This window comes from Pinus tabuliformis, chromosome 5_1, assembly GCF_031772625.1.
Source record: "Pinus tabuliformis cultivar Carrire ecotype Pingquan chromosome 5_1, CPIR1, whole genome shotgun sequence".
Classification (NCBI taxonomy): domain Eukaryota; kingdom Viridiplantae; phylum Streptophyta; class Pinopsida; order Pinales; family Pinaceae; genus Pinus; species Pinus tabuliformis.
Window position 1 is genome coordinate 149,075,526 of NC_142305.1, and position 16,924 is coordinate 149,092,449.

The following is a 16,924-nucleotide window of genomic DNA, read 5'->3' on the forward strand; positions in this document are numbered from 1 at the left end:
CATAATCCCGTTTGTGCGATATGTTTAAATTTCTGAAGTCCTCTTTGTTGAATTGGATGTTGCAATCTTCTTTATAATATCAAATTCGTACAACATGAGCATTTTTCACAATGTACTTTGTTCAAATTTGTGGGTGCATTAAAGAGAAGTCAGTTGGTGCGATTAACGTTGCGAAATTATTCTCGAAAGTTCTTTAGTGATTATGCTTTGATGCAATTTCAAATCAATTTTCTAGTTACTTTACACTGTAACATTGATTTCGCTTTATATTCCAAATTTCCGGTCAATCTATCATATCACTAGTGCAAAGAAGCATTAAAATATTAAATATTTTAAGATATCTTGGGCGTGAATCTCGGGGGTTGGACCAGTTTTCGTTATCTAAACTTTAAGAAATGGTTTTAGTAATATCACTGTGATTGTATCGTCTAGGAAACACGCTAGATATGCCAGATTTTTAGAGTGACATCATCATCCGCGAGACGGGTGGGTATCCACCTCATTCTCGACTAGATCGACAAATTGTAAATTCTGGAAATTTGAGTGACATGAATGAAGCAAACTGTTTGAATTCGTTTATTTATTCAATTTTCAAAATAATTTTAAATGTAGAATTGAATTACGTGGAAACAGATGTATCAATGGATTATGATACGTTAATTAAAGTGTTAATGTGATTAGTTAGCATGGTTGTAGTTTTTTTTTACATATTTTTTGAGTGGAATTTATTGAAAATTCGGTAAAGATTTATTGAGATTTATTATATTTAGTGAGATTTATTGAAATTATAAGTTTAAGTTTTAAATTTTTCACAATTTACCGTATTTTAATGATTTTTCATAACACTTAATTTATATATAATAAAAATGCATTTTAAATTAAAAAATCATAATTTTATCAAATTTTCTATAAACTCTGTAAAATTTATAATAGTTAAACAATGCCATGCCTCTTGTAACATCTCATTGCTTGAGTTCTATTTTTTGTTTTTAGTTAGAGCTATTAATGCCTCTCATCACAGTGCATTTTTTTGTATGGTTTTAGGTAATGTTTGAAAACCACTTTGGTTCTAGGTATTCTTTCACCTTTGGTGATCTTTTCCTCATTTCTTAGTGTTTTATTCATCTTTGGGGTCTTTGTTTGTTCTTCAATTTGTAGTTCTCCCTATGATCAAAGGGAAGAGTTAGTAAATGGTGAGGTAATGGTCAACCATTCTTCGGAAAGCATGTTCATCTCAACATTAATATTATCATCTAAATGGTCGATGACAAAAAAAGAAAATGAGTTCCTATTGTTTTGGGTCTAATCTAGTTTTCATTTAAAGAGCAATTTAGGAAATGAAGTCCCGTTGAGTGAAAAATGTTGTGGTTTTTATGGTGAAGAGTTTTGTTTCTCTTTTGATTTTGAACTAGGGTTTAGCTATTTATATTCAAATTTAGTTCTTGAAAATTGTTGTAGTTTTTATTCTGAAAGTATTTTCTAATGTTGGCATGATTTTCAGCTGATAAGAGTTGGAATCTTTGAATTAGTTTGCCTAGTGAAATCATCATAAGGGAAAAAATAGTTATTCATTATGTTAAGAGCTTAGCGTTCTACACAGGTTTCTATTTTGTTTTTTCATCCTCTATAAATTGCAAAAGAACTTAATATTAGTGTGAAAAGAGCTTATTAGGAATCATATTTCTCTACCTTGCATTGTGCCATGTTTTATGGTTAGCTAAAAGCATTTTAGTACCTCAGAAAATTCTTACAGTGAGAAAATTTTATTTGTATCTTTTTATGGCAAAGTTTTAGTTGGTAGAATATAAAATATGCTATTTATAAAATTTGCATAATTTGCTTATGACAAGCCTTGGCTAAAGAATTTTAGATATGTTACCCTATAAAATTTGTTTAGTTTATTTAGAGCTTTAGGAGTACTATGAAAAATTATGATATGTCTTATCCTCTTTCTAAAATATGCTATGTGGCCCTCTGAAGCTCTACAGAAATCCTAGATCGATCTTGCGATGGATACCATGGAGGGCGCCTCTCCTCCTCGCCAAATGAACCCACAACCTTCTAAGCTCTTGTGTTTTCCATTTCGAGAAAACCTAGGAGCAAAGAAGCTTAGACCAATTTCATGAAGAAGGTGAAATCCATTCTAATGGTGGCTCTTCCCACAGGTGCCCGGAGAACTACATTGGTGTTTTTTTGGACGTGGTTTGATGGGGAAATCTAAACGGATGTGGTTTTCCCCTATATCTATGGATTCCTAGATAGACAAAACCCGGAATTCGATGATGAAAGGTAATATCAGACTATACACATGTGGAAATGGCTTTCTCGCTTTTTTGTTTGAACCCATGGAAGATAAAGATCCGATCTTTCCAAGGAGCACTTATTTCTTCAGGTATCGAGGTATGTATTTGAATAAATGGTCTCTGGATTTGGATCCAGATGAAGATATTTTCAATGCAGTTCCAATATGGGTCAAATTTGTATGACTTCCACTTTGTTAATGGAGTGATGACTGTCTAAGAACAACATGTAAAGGAATTCAAAAATATTTGGACACAGCCAAGCCCAAAGGATATATGTTTGCATGTGCCAAGATTTGCATTGAGGTTGATCTAGAGAAAGGTGTGCCTTTGGAGATCAATCTCACCGTAAGGGGATGGGCCATTGCCAAATGCTAGACTATGGGAAGATCCCATTTAAGTGTCAATTCTACCACGAGTATGCCCATTTTTCAAGAGATTGTACAAATTCCCAAGCAAGTAAGAACCTATATGCACCAACAAATCAATATGAGCAGTGGCACACTCAAAAGGGAGGGGGGAACAAAGGAAAAGCATCAACAACTAAGAACCAAAATACCCAAAACAAGAATGGGGCCTCAACTTTGACAAATTCGTTGGATGTATTGCATACCTAAGAAGGAAATGGTTAGGAAGAATCTATTCCTAACTCAAAGAAGGTGGATTTTTGGCGAGGAAGAATAAAATATGGAACACAAAGATGGGGACTTAAATGATACAGAGGAGTTCCTAGTCATTGAACAAAGCAAACCACGGAGTTGATCCCTATTGAGTCTCAAATCATTCCAATAAATAATGATGGAAGTCACACACCCAAATCTAGGAATGTTGAGGGTGGTTTGTCTTCCAAGAGAACAACTCATAATATGGCACAAAATCTAAGCTAGGTGGATGAAGGAAATATTCATAAGACAGAAAAAAATAAGAAAAGGAAAAGGAGGCCCTTTAAGAAGACTAGTCAGGAAGTAGCAGCAAAACATAATAAAATATTGGGCATCCAATTGGTAATCACTAAAATAATCAATCCTATAACACCTAAGGGGATGAAAACCCCATTATAAGGAGGAGGTAATTCCTAAAATCCTCCCAAAAATTGATTAAGATCATGTCTTGAAATATAAGCGGTTTGGTTAACCCCAAAAAATCCCTATCAATTAAGTATTTGGTGAAATAGAAGCCCCTTGGATTCTTTTACTTCAACAAAATAAGCTCAAGGAAGAAGAAGTTATTAATATATATGTCTTTCCAGAGAGAGTGTAGGAATTGCGCAAGGCTCTAGGGGAGCTTCAAGTGGATTAGGTATGTTTTGGTCATAAATTCATTTCAATCTAATAGATTATATAAAATCACAATTCTCGGCAGAAGCACTTCTAGAAAGAAAATATATGGGTGAGCATAAACTTTTCATCAATGTATATGAACCAGTGTTATATGGAGAAAACTGTAAATTTGGGACTCGTTAATCTCTCTTAAAGAGAGCTCGTGGAACAACAACTACATAATAGGCGAGGATTTTAATATTGTTCTTAGGTCCACAAAAAAGAAAGGGGGATGTCTAGTACGTGATTGATTTACAGAACATATGGAAGATTCAATCGAGAAATGAGACCTTGTGGATATCCCCCTAAAACATGTAAATACATATGGAAGAATAGAAGGTGTGGATAAAATCACATAACGACCAAATTAGATCAATTTTTAATACATACTAGTTTGTTTTAAAGGGGATGGATTGTATTTATGCAATCAAGACATAGGGTGAATCCAGTCATCGACTAATCTCTTTACGTTAATTTGTTCAACTGCAGTCAAACTCCTCCTTGGATGACCAAGATGATGATTGCATTAGATTCCTCTTTTCGAGAGGACCAAAATCAACCTAAAGATCACCTTATTTCGGCAAGCGAAAGTTATTTTTTGAATTTATTTATTCAGTCATGTATATTGGGTTAGGTCGGCCCTAAGCACATGTTAAATTGGATAGGTCGACTGCAACCCCAAGTGGACCCTCGTGAAATCCCATAAATAGAAGATACCTCAAGCTCATTCGGACACATTGATCAAGCCACCTTCTCTTCTCTTATTGTCGTGGTTTGCACAGGTCTGTTGAAGGAAACTTTGCTCAAGGGTCTGAAATCTTAGGGGTGAAGCTCAAACTAATCTACGGTTTTTTGATTCCTGGATGTTGGCATAGAACTGGACATTTAGTCCTTGGATGTTGGAACACAATGGTCATGACAATGTCCAGAAAGCTCTAGACGTTGGCACAAAGTGTTTATGGCTGCGTATGAGTGGCTACTATTTTCCTTGCTCATTTAGGTCCCTTGATGCATGCACAATATGGTCCTGAGAGCGTCCGAGCTACCATAGACACTCTTACAAAAGCCTTATGAGATTGTCCAAGGTATGAGGCAGACCTGGGTATGTTTGACCTCGGACACCCTCCTTCAGTTCACCTAGGAGCGTCCATAAATGTTTCGAACACAGTCCTCCAGTTCTGCAGAGAGCGTCCAAGACTGTTATAGATGCTCGCACAACTCCTCCTCCCTGCGTCCGAGACTCAAAGATGAGATTTGAGTATTCCAAGGATTCCACTCAGTGACAACAGTGTTCAACAAGATCAAGCATTTGACTATAGTTAGTGACAACACATTATAGTCCTCAGAATTAGGGTTGTGATAATAAGCATGATTAGATCCATTTCATGGATATCATAATTATTTTTCTACATAGATAGAGTTATGGATCATTGTACTCTCTTTTTCTAAATAATTTGAGGATGATATAAGAAGAAGAATATTTTCAAGGGTTTCCCCATAGCGGGTTTTTCCCTGGTCTCGGACCAATCCTAGTGTCTTTATGTGTGTGCATGCTTTTCTTCTATTATTCCTTTATGTTTCGCTGCATTGATGATGATGATGTTGTTCTTTCTATATAATTTCATATATTGATGAATAATTTTGCAGATTTGAATAATGTAATGTTGATATCGGGTGAACTTAATGTATTAATGAAGAAATGACATTATCAAAGCAAAGAACAATGTAGTCTTATGAAAAATTAACATGTAATGAAAAACTATGACATCTTTGATGGAAGAAATAAGAGGATGGTGGAGATCTAAAAGAATTCTGGGGTTTGAAAAAAACCCTAGGAAACTTGATTATTAGGGTTTGATGGATTCTATGAGGTTAGGGTCGGAGAGAAAACCCTAGTTTATGGAAACAATATGAGATATGGAACCTAGTTGGTCAATGTGAAGATGCTCAAGCACTTGAAAAAGATTTGATAAATCCCTAGATGGGATAATCCCTAGTAGACCTAGTTGGATAACTGAAAAAAACATTGGTATATGGACCATGGACATTGACGGCTCTTGAAGATTGGTTCAAGAGGGAGAGGATCACCTCTCATTGAAGATAAGTATTTCATGACTTATGATGCCTCTTACTTTTATTTAGATCTATGGATCTGATGATTATGTTTATTGGTTATACTTCCTGCATATGTATTTGAGCATATGGACATTTCTAACCTCCTTGATGAGGTGTGATGATTAGAATCTTCTTGAGGATCATTTGAGATGAGGGAAAGAAAAACTAGATATAGAAAGAGGTAAAGAGGTACTTGATGAAAAGGTGACAAGCATTACAAGCTGCCTATGAGAAGGTGCACAGGTATTTGAATACCACAAGGTATGCATGGTACGTTGTATTTCAGCTGTAAGATTGGATGGATAGGTAAGCCCTAAGACATTATGAGAATTCCTCTTTCTTTGATGGCTTATACTTGCATATGAAAGCGACTTGGATCTATGTTTCCTATGATGAAATGATGCACTTGGTGGTGATCATTTTGATATTCTTGAATTCTATGAGGCTATCTAATGTTGATACATTGATACACTTCATGTTTGGTTAACATCCATCGGTTGGACATCTTGATCCTATAAATAAGGTTAGCACCTTGACTCTAGTAAATGATACTCTTGATACTTGTCCTGATGGATTTTATATAGAAGGATAGCTCATTGACTCTTATACATGAGTCTGCTGATAATGCTTGTGATGAGCATGATGAAAGCATATGGAAAGATAGATCGACACTCTCATTGTTTTTATAAAGATTTATTGAATGACCTTGCTGTTATAGACATTTTTGGGCACTGCAACCCCAAGCATAAATGTCCATAAAACATGGGCTCCTAAGTCCCTAAAGGTGTTGTTCCAAAAAGAACAAGGTCAACTGATTACATCTTCTCCCAGAAGTTCTCCATGAAAAACCACTCAGAACTGGTCAAAACTGGACCATTTCACCTGCTCCATAGGCAAAGTGTGTTGCATCCCACCTGAATACACACAGTAGGTGCGATGCATGTCAAAAAGCCCTTCTATGGGGTGCGATGGGTGAGAAGGGACAAATGGCAGGGTCAATCCGCAAGGTGGAGGAGCATGGAATCTTCCAGAAACTTCTCCTGTGACACTTGCCTCTCTGAATTCGACCAGGGATGAGTAAGAGATCATCAATCTCCAAGTGGAATCAAGAACTATCAGAGAGAAGACACTAATCAAATCTCAAAAGCTGACTCACCCCCCTTGCAAACATCTATATATGGATCCCTCATCCCAGACATCCAGAGGCTGGAATTTTGTATCTTGTAAGGAAGTGCTGCTGGTTTCTTGGTGCAATATCATAGTGTTGGGTGATCCAAGCTTGTCATGAGGTGAAGAAGGGCTTACTCGCTGAGAGGATGATGCAGGGTCAGAACAATTAGTTGTAATTCTCTTGGCTCTTTCTTGATTATCAGTAAAGCTATTCAAGTTTTCCTCCATACACTTGTGTGATTGATGTTTTGTGCATTTGTGTGGTTAATATACATCTGATCCTATATTGCTTATGATAATAGATCTATGTTCTCGTATAGTGTTATACTGTTTTGATTCTACAGGTACTCTGTGAAGTTGGGTACACAAGAAAGCAAGTAGCAAAGGACTATCAGAAGAGAGAGGAATCGAGCAAGGAACCAAGCACAAGACAGAGGTTGGTCTCCTTTATTCTTCTCTCATCTATCCCTCATAAAGGAAAACGAAAGTGGTTTTAAGTTTGTTTGTTTCTAAGGTAGCTACCAGCCTTAGTGGGATTAGAAGCTCTGCATAGACACTATTCTCAGTAACAAAATGGCGACTCCGTTGGGGAGCGAGTAGATTGTTTGTTCATCTACATTTGTTTACTTTATAAACTTACAGACGGAGCCTAAAGTCAAGCCAGCTAGCCTTCGAACTGCATTTTCTATGCAAGTGCAAAGTAGATCAACGCTGCTTCAGTCAATCTCCGGGTTTTGTTTATGAATTAAACAACTGATTTACAAGCTCTCTAATTTCCCTTGTGGTGGCTCTAGTAACCTCCTTAGATCTACCCTTGTGATTGATTTACTAATTACCACTTGCTCGGCCAAAATCTCTGAACTGAACTGCAAACTGTGACCCGGAACCCAATCAAAGTCTCGTCCCTAATCCAGTGCACTGTCTATTCTGTGAACTTCAAATGCAGCGCACATCCCGAGTGTAGTGTGTGCGTTGCATTTCAGTTTCACTGTGTTACAGGTGCATTGATCAGACAAGGCCTTGTTCCTAAATTTTGGTTTCTGTGTTCACTCTTTTCAGATCTATTCAGGAGTTTTGCTGCCTATAGTCAGTACACCTCTGTTTGAAACCCCTTTCCTTGTTGTTATTCCGCCTCCATTGTGCAAAGAACTGTAAATGTTTTTATGTATTTTTTGAGTCATTTCAATTCTCCTTTACAAAGAAGTAGTGTAATTGTACTGTCGTTTCTTGATTTGGAAGTGTCGCAAGTGTCGTTTTCAGTCATAGAAGAGAATCTGATTGTTCTTGATAGTCGATTACACTGTTCTTGATTGTATTTGATCTGAATTAGTAATTTTTCTAGTGTCGAAAGCAAGTTTTCAATTCCAAATCGCAAAGTGTTGTCATTGTCCTCATTTTGTTTTGAAAAGAAACTTGTTAGTAATTGTCACTTTGGAAAATAATTCAGATTTGCGCTTAGCTTTCTTTTTATCATTCACACACACTAAGAAGGCTGAAAACAAATACATGCATGTGCATTGGCATTTAGAATGTTTGTTGGTTTGATTTAGGACAGTGCATATAGTGTGTGCTCTTTGCTCTTTGTTGAAAGAACACCATCTCTCTTTCCTTAGTAGTTAGGATTTTCATTTGCAAAAAGAAGACTAAATGACTGTTTATCATCTTAGATTGCATTTTAGGAATTGTACATCTACATCACGCGGTGAACCTGAAAGGCAAATTTCTTAAGCAAGATCAATTATAAAATAAATTTAATGAATCTAAAAACGCTTTGGAACCTGGTGAAGCTAGTAAAGCCAAAAATCAAGTACCTAAGAAGAAGAAGGAAAAGAAGAAGAAAGAGAAGAAGAAGAAGGAGCCAAAGGCGAAAAGGGGCAAACAAGCATCGTTTAGCGAAAATCCACACACTGCACCGACCAGGCCTAAATCACGATGTGTCATTTGCAAAGGAGACCACTATCATAGAGATTGTCCTTGCATCCCTCGGATCTTAAGGGACTGGTCTTCTCGTTTGCACAACCCGGTGTCGTCAACCTCTGATGATCATGTTGAAGGTACACCATCAACTAGTGAAAGTGAATCCCCTGGACAAAAAGGAAAATGTAATTTCCTTGTAAACTGTGTGAAGGCGATCACATCGTCCACCGTTGTCCCTTCTTAGATGAGGTTAAAAGAGTTTTGGACGACCGTCCGGTTTCACCGTTACGACTTCCTCTTGGAAATAAGAAACTCTTGCTGAATCCGTCACCAGTTGAAAATCCGGCTGACACGCCCTTGTGGTCGGTCGAAGCATCTATCATTGAAGAAAACCCATCTGAATCCATACTAGATGGAAGTCAAAAGGTCGAGGCGGTAGTTGGCCTGGTCTTGCCTTCAGAGATTCCATCTTCAGATGATACAGTTATCGAAGAGAATAAGGATGACACTATCCAAATTCTTTTCGTAAGCAAAGACTCCGATGAACATGGGGGCAACTTACCCGTTCCTTTACCGCAGGAAGGAAGTTCGTCAGAGTCATACCCGGCCATCTATTTTGTCCCACCTCCAAGCAACCTGGTTGTTTCCTTTGACTGGAATCTACTAGGCAAACCCCGTCTACCGGCTAGTGTACCATTTCGAATCATTGCTCAAATATATAGAATGGTCATGGCCAATACCATCATAGATGAAGGGGCTTCTGTGAGTATCCTTTCCTCAACTGCTTGGAAAGCGCTTGGTTCGCCATCGCTTTTGCTTGAGATGAGAAATCTAACAGGCTTTGACAAAGGAACCAGTCGACCGTTAGGGATCCTTCCCAATGTGCCCATAACATTGAGAAGGAAAACCGTTCACATGAACGTAATGGTAGTCCAAGGACCCCTGGATTATAATCTACTCCTTGGATGAGACTATATTTATTGCATGGGAGCCATTGTCTCATCACTCTTTAGAGTAATGTGTCTTCTGCATGAAGGAAGAGTGGTCAAGCTCATAGACCAGCTTTCATTTCCCGGTTCACACATAGCAAATATTCATATACCAACCCTGAATGGTCTTTTCACGCAAGGAATGTCTCATCAATCCCCAGACATGACTGAAACCCAGGGGGCATGCACCCTGGTCTACTTCAGCAGGAAAACTTCGAGTATAGGGTAGGTTTCCGCGAAGGATATATGACTAGTCTGACACACCCATCCATTTTGGAAAATGGGATTAGACTGGAATAAGATTCCCTCATCAAAGTTATGTGAGTGGAGGCGCCTGCGCCACTCGCCTTTGCCTATTTCGGTAGACATCGCCAAAGAAGTGTTTTGTTTGTAACACATATAGAACAATCTTTGGTAACCTGAAAGAGGTAGGCATTTCCTGATAAAACAAATTTTTTGTCTACAAATTGAGGGGTAACCTCGAAACTCTATTTCACTATACCTGGGGGCATGCAAACCTTTCAGCATACCAGTGAAAAGCGACCAACGTAACGCTAACTTCATACATTCGCTAACTATAACTGCTTAAGTTAGGTGAGTGGTCGGACCGACCATTCGTTTTGCAAGGGGCCTTTTGTTCCAAAAGGCGCCGGCAAAGAAAAGGAGAGAGTTTCCTACCTAACCTTAGTGGTTAGCTAACCCCATAAACAGTAGTTGGTCGCCCCTAGCTGGCATGTGAAAGGCAGCGGAGCAAAGCTTTTTAAGGTGCAAGCTCCATAAAAATGGCATCTTGAGATGAGACATCCTTATTATACAAATGGATCGAGTAGTTTTAATGTGGACTTCATGCTCGTTAAAAAATAAACATAAGCAATGAGCAAGTGTTTCCCCCAGTGTTTAAGCTCATTTTAAAATAAAAAATGAACCAATTTCCGGTAAATAACCATCATGAATGTAGTACTTCAGCCTTTGAAGCCTTGGTCATGTTCTTATCATCACCTCCACTCTGTATTGGCCGATCATTCACCTCCACTTGATTGTTTACCCCTTTTGAGGAACAGCTGCAAAGAGTGATCCTGTTAGCCATCCTTGTAACACTGTCGTGATTGGAAAATTCCAAACCTTACCTGGAATCAGCTGCTACTCGAATTTATCACTCGTTCCTCAAAGACAAGTTTCCTTTAAGCTCTTCTCAACTGACTCGTAAAATATGAAAATATTGCCAAGCCATTGGCCTCTCCAGCTCGTTAAAGTGACTGGAAGTGCTATCCCTCCTTTAGATTTTAATCTTTTTGGACCTGAGGGATTATTACACAAAAAGATCGAGCGCTTGTTTTGTTCGGCTTGTTAAAAGTACCGAAAATTCATCCCTTCTGTATTATTTTATACTTTTTCGTACTTAAGGGATTAGAGGACAAAAAAGGATTTTTGGAGTTTCCTTTATGCCCCTTTTCAGACTCTCTAAAATTGAAAAGGACTGAGTTATCTTTGTCGTTAAACTCGTTAAAACCTAATAGCGACAAACTTGTCCATAACAGACAAGAACGAGTTTCACTATGGCTAGGCTCATTGAAACATAGTGATGGGTTTTCCCAAAGGGAAAATTATAGAACAAGCATATGTTATCCTCCTCAAGCTTGACAAAAATAAAGAGGTATTGGTCAGCAATGACTAGGGAAAAATTGGGAAGAAAACTTGAAGAAACTTTGTTGGTAGCAAGTCACTCTTGAACATGACACTTTCACTCCGCATCCAAGTCGGGTTGGGTTGTTCTATTCACTGGTCACATCACCATGGTTCCATCACACCATCCACATTTGGGGTTAATGCTACAGATCCATCATGTCAGTTTCGCCGATATGTTCAAGAGAAGTCGCTCAGAGAATTCACCTGTGTCTCACCCACTGCAATACATTTACGCTCCATTCTTTCATGACCGCCACCCTGAACCTTATATCACCAGATCGTTTTCACCTCCATTAAAATCATTTGCTCTGTTCCGTTTCATTGATGTTGGATTCATTAAGGCCCTCCTATAACGGATCGCTTCTTGTCGACATCAACTCATTATCCAAGAAGTCGATCTAGGAACAACCCTTTCAGTACTTTGAAGCTTGCATGCCTCAATCGCAAGCTTCTCACTTCCGGTGATAGGTTTACATCAATGGCCTTCGACCGAAAGATTTTGCGTGGTGTTCAATGCCAAGTCCTTTATTCACACCATGTAAATTGTACTGTAGTACCTTGAGGGTCATCATCATTATTGTTATCACTTAGGTTGTCCCTCAGGTTGTAAAAAGGGATACGGCCGAGGTAACCACAGACCAACTTTGGGCTGCAGGTTCTAGCCAACCTGCAATCAGAGAGGGCTCTCTCTTTCTGATTTAGATTTGTTGAAAATGATTTTAGGCTAGGTATTGGGTTTGAGAGGTTTTTGTTTTGGTTTTGGTGGGAAGATTGATGTCTTCAAGTAGAGAGGCTAAGCATAGTCTGATAAGTTTCAAACCATTGGGCATGGAGTCGAGGAGGAAGATGGGTGGTGCGTTTTCTTGGTCATAGAAGAGATATGTGGAGTAAGGTAGCTGCACATGAAACAATGTTTAAGGTTTAAAGGATGGAATGAATGCTAAGGAATTAGAGGCAATCAAGAATCTCTCTTTCAGCTTAACAGAGGGAAGTAACAGAGCTTTACCTAGGGGCAATAAAGAATCCCTAGATAATTGGCCAACATAGGGGAATTAGGGTAAATATGAGCCAGAAGGAATTCATATTCATTACCAATTCATTCAAATGAAAACATATAGAAACAACAAAAATTGAGCATAGAGTGTTGTAAACAAATTCTAAGCTAATCTTTATTTCTGCTATTCAGATAGTGGTTAACAATAAAACAGAGGTAAGATGCACTTATTGTTCCAAGTTGCAGCACAAGAATTCGACATTTAGTCTCCAGAAATCTTTAACAATGCATCACACCGTCATACTCCAACTCTTCAGCAGTCTTTGATTATAGAAAAAATCTCAGGTATACAATGTGAGTCTCTAGTGAGAGTTATCAATCGACCAACCCTTGAAACAATACAGTGGGTCGTATATATAGAAGAAAAAAAAAAATTCTTCAAAACTGCTTATTTACAGTTTGACCTAAACAGGTCTGAAAGAAAGATGATTACTTTAACCTAATCCTATCAGAAATAAATGCGTGAAAATATCTCAGGCTGCGCTGAGGGTAGCCGTATCAAAACTGAGTAAATTATGTTGTCCTCGGTGGCTTGGTGCAGTGTTTTCTGAAATAAATGAGCATGGGTTTCTGCTTCTTTGTTGTCCGGTGGCTTTGAATGCTTTAATTGTGATTTGAGGGCAAGGATGGGCTTACACCTCTTGACGTGACTTTCTGGGAACTCATTAATGCTCAGGTGCTTTGAGCCCCTAAAAAAAATCTTGGCTGATACTCTTTGGCTCTTTTTCTTCCTCTTATACTCTTTGAAAATAAACTGGGCTGCTGCTCTAATGTGCTGTGCGTTAAATCAACATTTAATGGCCGTTGTTCGGCCCTCGGTTTCCTTCAAAACTGTCTTCTGCTCCTTTCTGAGTGCTTCGCGAAGAAAAACGGGTCATTCGACACCTTTCGGGCTTGTCGGGGGCTACGTGATGAAAATATTCCCCATTCTGGCCTAATTTATCCAGCAATGCGCGATTTGTGAAATCGCGCATCAAAAACTGCCTCAAAAACTGATTCTGGGGCTCCAGAGTGCGATTTTCACCCTTCGCGCCAAAATTGCTGATGACATCAGCATGACGTCAGCTTGGCGGGACCTTGTACGACGGATGACGTGGCAGGATGATGTCAGCATGATGATGTCATCACGTACGGAGGTGACGTGGCAGTACGGCAGGGGACACGGTGGCAGGAGACGAGGCAGGGTGACTCGGCGGTACAGTGGCAGGAGGCCACGCAAGTGGATGACGTGTCATGGTGACTGGGCAGGGGGGTGACGCAAGAGGGTGACGTCACTGGGCAGGAGGCGGTTTCCGGTTTTTGGGCTCACCGCCTTTGGACAGAGGTGGTTTTGGGGGAGGGGGCTCCGCCGCAGCCCAGAAGGCGACGCATGGTAGGGGTACGGCGGGAATACCACCCATCTCCCGGACGCTAACCTTCGGGCGGCTTGGAGATGGGAAGGCCCACCCACCGTAGATCTGTGGGGTGGGCGATCTGATGGCTGGCGGCGAAGGTGAGGTGGCGAAGGGATAAGGGGCGGGAATATACACGGAATATTTCAATTTTAATAATGTGCGGCGGTGGGTTAAAACTTAGGGAACGGCGGAGTTTGAGGGTTGTATGGGTTTAATGAGAATAGGTTAATATATTTACACTTGGGACTTAGGGATAGGGGTGAAATATAAGTTTTTTGAAGGTTTTAGGGCTAGGGGGGAGGTTGTTAGCATGACCAGGTGTCATCTAACTCCTGCTATGACACGGATGGGCTAAAAACAGCCCCAGATAGACTGCTTTTTCCCTGACTAAGAAGAAATATGGCTATATTGCCAGGGAGGGGATATTTACATAGGGAAGTTTTATATACATAGTTTTAGTAGGGGAAGGGGAAAACTGATAGGGAGTTATATACTAGAGTTAGTAGTTAATATGGAGATGATAAGTAGGTGCTAAGGTGGGGGACCTTAGGGTAATTTTCGAGGGAAAAGTGACTCATAGATGAGAAATAAAGAATCCTTGAGAGAGGCAGATCCTCACTAAGACGAATGACATGGAAAATGATGAAACTAAGAGGAACTAAGCAGATCTTGACCTCTTTGGGGAAATTAGTGAGTGACTTGGGGAATTAGAAGAAAGGGGAGTTAGTGATGTCTAGCTCGAGCTCCTCCAGATAAAAACCTTCCTGATAACTGTGATCTGAAAAGACAAAAACACTTTGTAACACAAAATTGATCATAAATCATCATTCTGCAACCTCACAGCTACCTACCCGACCTACTTACCTAACATTTTTCCTTCTTTTGATTTGGGTTCACTTAGACTTGTAGACCTAGCTTTACAATTTTTCTTTTTTCTGTTCTCCTATCTAAGTCTACACTTATTTCTGCCAGGGGCCCAGATTAAGCAGTTGGGTCCCTTTGATTCTCTACCTATCTATAGATCTGCCAAGATTAAACTGTTTGGACAGATATCATTCTCTATATTCTAAAACATGAAATTGAAACCTAGGGAGACCAAGATTAGACTGTTTGAACCTCCCTTTAAAAAAATTTCAAAACTGGAACAATTCATCAAAATTGGAATACAACAGTGGCATTTGGACTAGCACCCTTCATGGCTTTCTTCTTTGGTGTCTTCTGGAAATATGGAACACTGCAGCTTGCAAAGTATGACATATTTGGCCTGTAAAAATGTCAATCATGGAAAATGAACACCTGTTGCAATAGGAGGCTAACAGTGGCTCCACTTGGGGATGACTTTTCCTTGTGAAAAGTCAAGAACAATGTTAGCCTCCTATACCAATAGGTTTTCATCTCTCATGATTGACAGTGGAAGTGCCAAAAATGTTCACCTTCCATGTTGCTAAGGTTCCATTTTTGTGAAAGAGGCAAACATTTAAAAAATATAAAGAGGGTATGCCTTAAAAGAAACATCAAAGGGCAAGAAAATCAATTGGTCAAAGGAAAAAATAAAAGAAATGAATCCCAAACAAAGACCATGAAAGTGGCTAGTCCAAATTGCCACTACTATTTTGATGGGTGGTCCAACAGCTCAAGCTGGGCCTCACCATGTTTTGAATTGCATGTTGTAGACTAGAGAGGAAGTACCTGTTCAAACAGTTCAAGCTTGACAGGTGACTAGGTGGATAGAGAAAGAAAGGAGCCCAACTGCTAAATCTGGGCCCTTGGAAGTCATAAGGGTAGACTTAGATAGGAGGGCAGCAAAAAGAAAAGAAAATTATCAGGGTTTGCAAGACCAAGTGCACCCATCCAAAGGAAGAAAAAATGTTAGGCATATTAGGCAGGGTAGGCAGTTGAAGGTTGCAGAAAGCATGATCTAAGCATATCAATTGGGAAAAATCACAATGATGTCACCAGCAGGAGAAAGGCAAGAGCAGTGGCCTATTTGGCAAACTACTAAACCATCACTAACTTCCCTCATCCCCTTCAAAAGTTTCTTACTAACCTCCCCATGAGCACTGCAGGATCTGCCTGATCAGTGCTCCTTAAACTCGTGCAAATTTCATGTCAGAAGTGACTTCTCTCTTTGAAAAGAAGCCACATTTCTTGTGTAAAAATTCTTTTCATTTTGATCTACTCCCTAACTAAGTTTGTTTCCTAAAAACTTAGTTTCTATCACTTCCCATTCATATTCCCCTACAATACTAAATGCTAACTCTATCTACACTAAATCCCCTATGTTCCCCTTTTCCCCTACTACTATAACACCATGGTGTATAAAACCCTAAGCAATGTATAAATATCCCCCCTTTAGCATTATAGCTAAATAGTATCTCTATGGGAGACATTAGTCCACCAGGGACTATAGTCAACCCTTGTTTTGGGAATTACTCTAACCCCTGGTTAGACTAATAGCCCACCCTTAACCCTCATATATACCCCATTTTCCGAAAAATACCCCTACAAGCCCTTTCCCCCTCTCAAATCCAATATTCCTATGTTTTCCTAAACCCGATAGATTAACCCATACCCCAAAAAACCCACAGAAAAGCCCATAACCTAAAGTTCCGACCCCAAAATATTAAAATGAATATTATAATTGGCCGGTGGGTCCCTCCAACATGCACGATGGGTCGGGGCGCCCGCCAACCCTTGATATCCCGCCCCCTTGGATCCAACGGTGGGCGGGCATTTTAAGATTTGAAGCCGCCACCCTTTAACGTCCGGGGAGCGGGCGGTTTTCCCCCCGTACACGGGACGCGTGGCAGCCGGCAGGGTTGTTCGCAGCCGCCCTCCCCGATACCGCCTTCTCCCAAAAGCGGTGCGGGGAGACCGCTTACCACCCTCCCGCTTACCACCTCCGCTGTCACGTCGGACCTACGTCGCTATGACGTCATACCCTCGTCCCCGCCCCCGCCTCGTGGCCCTCCACGTAGCC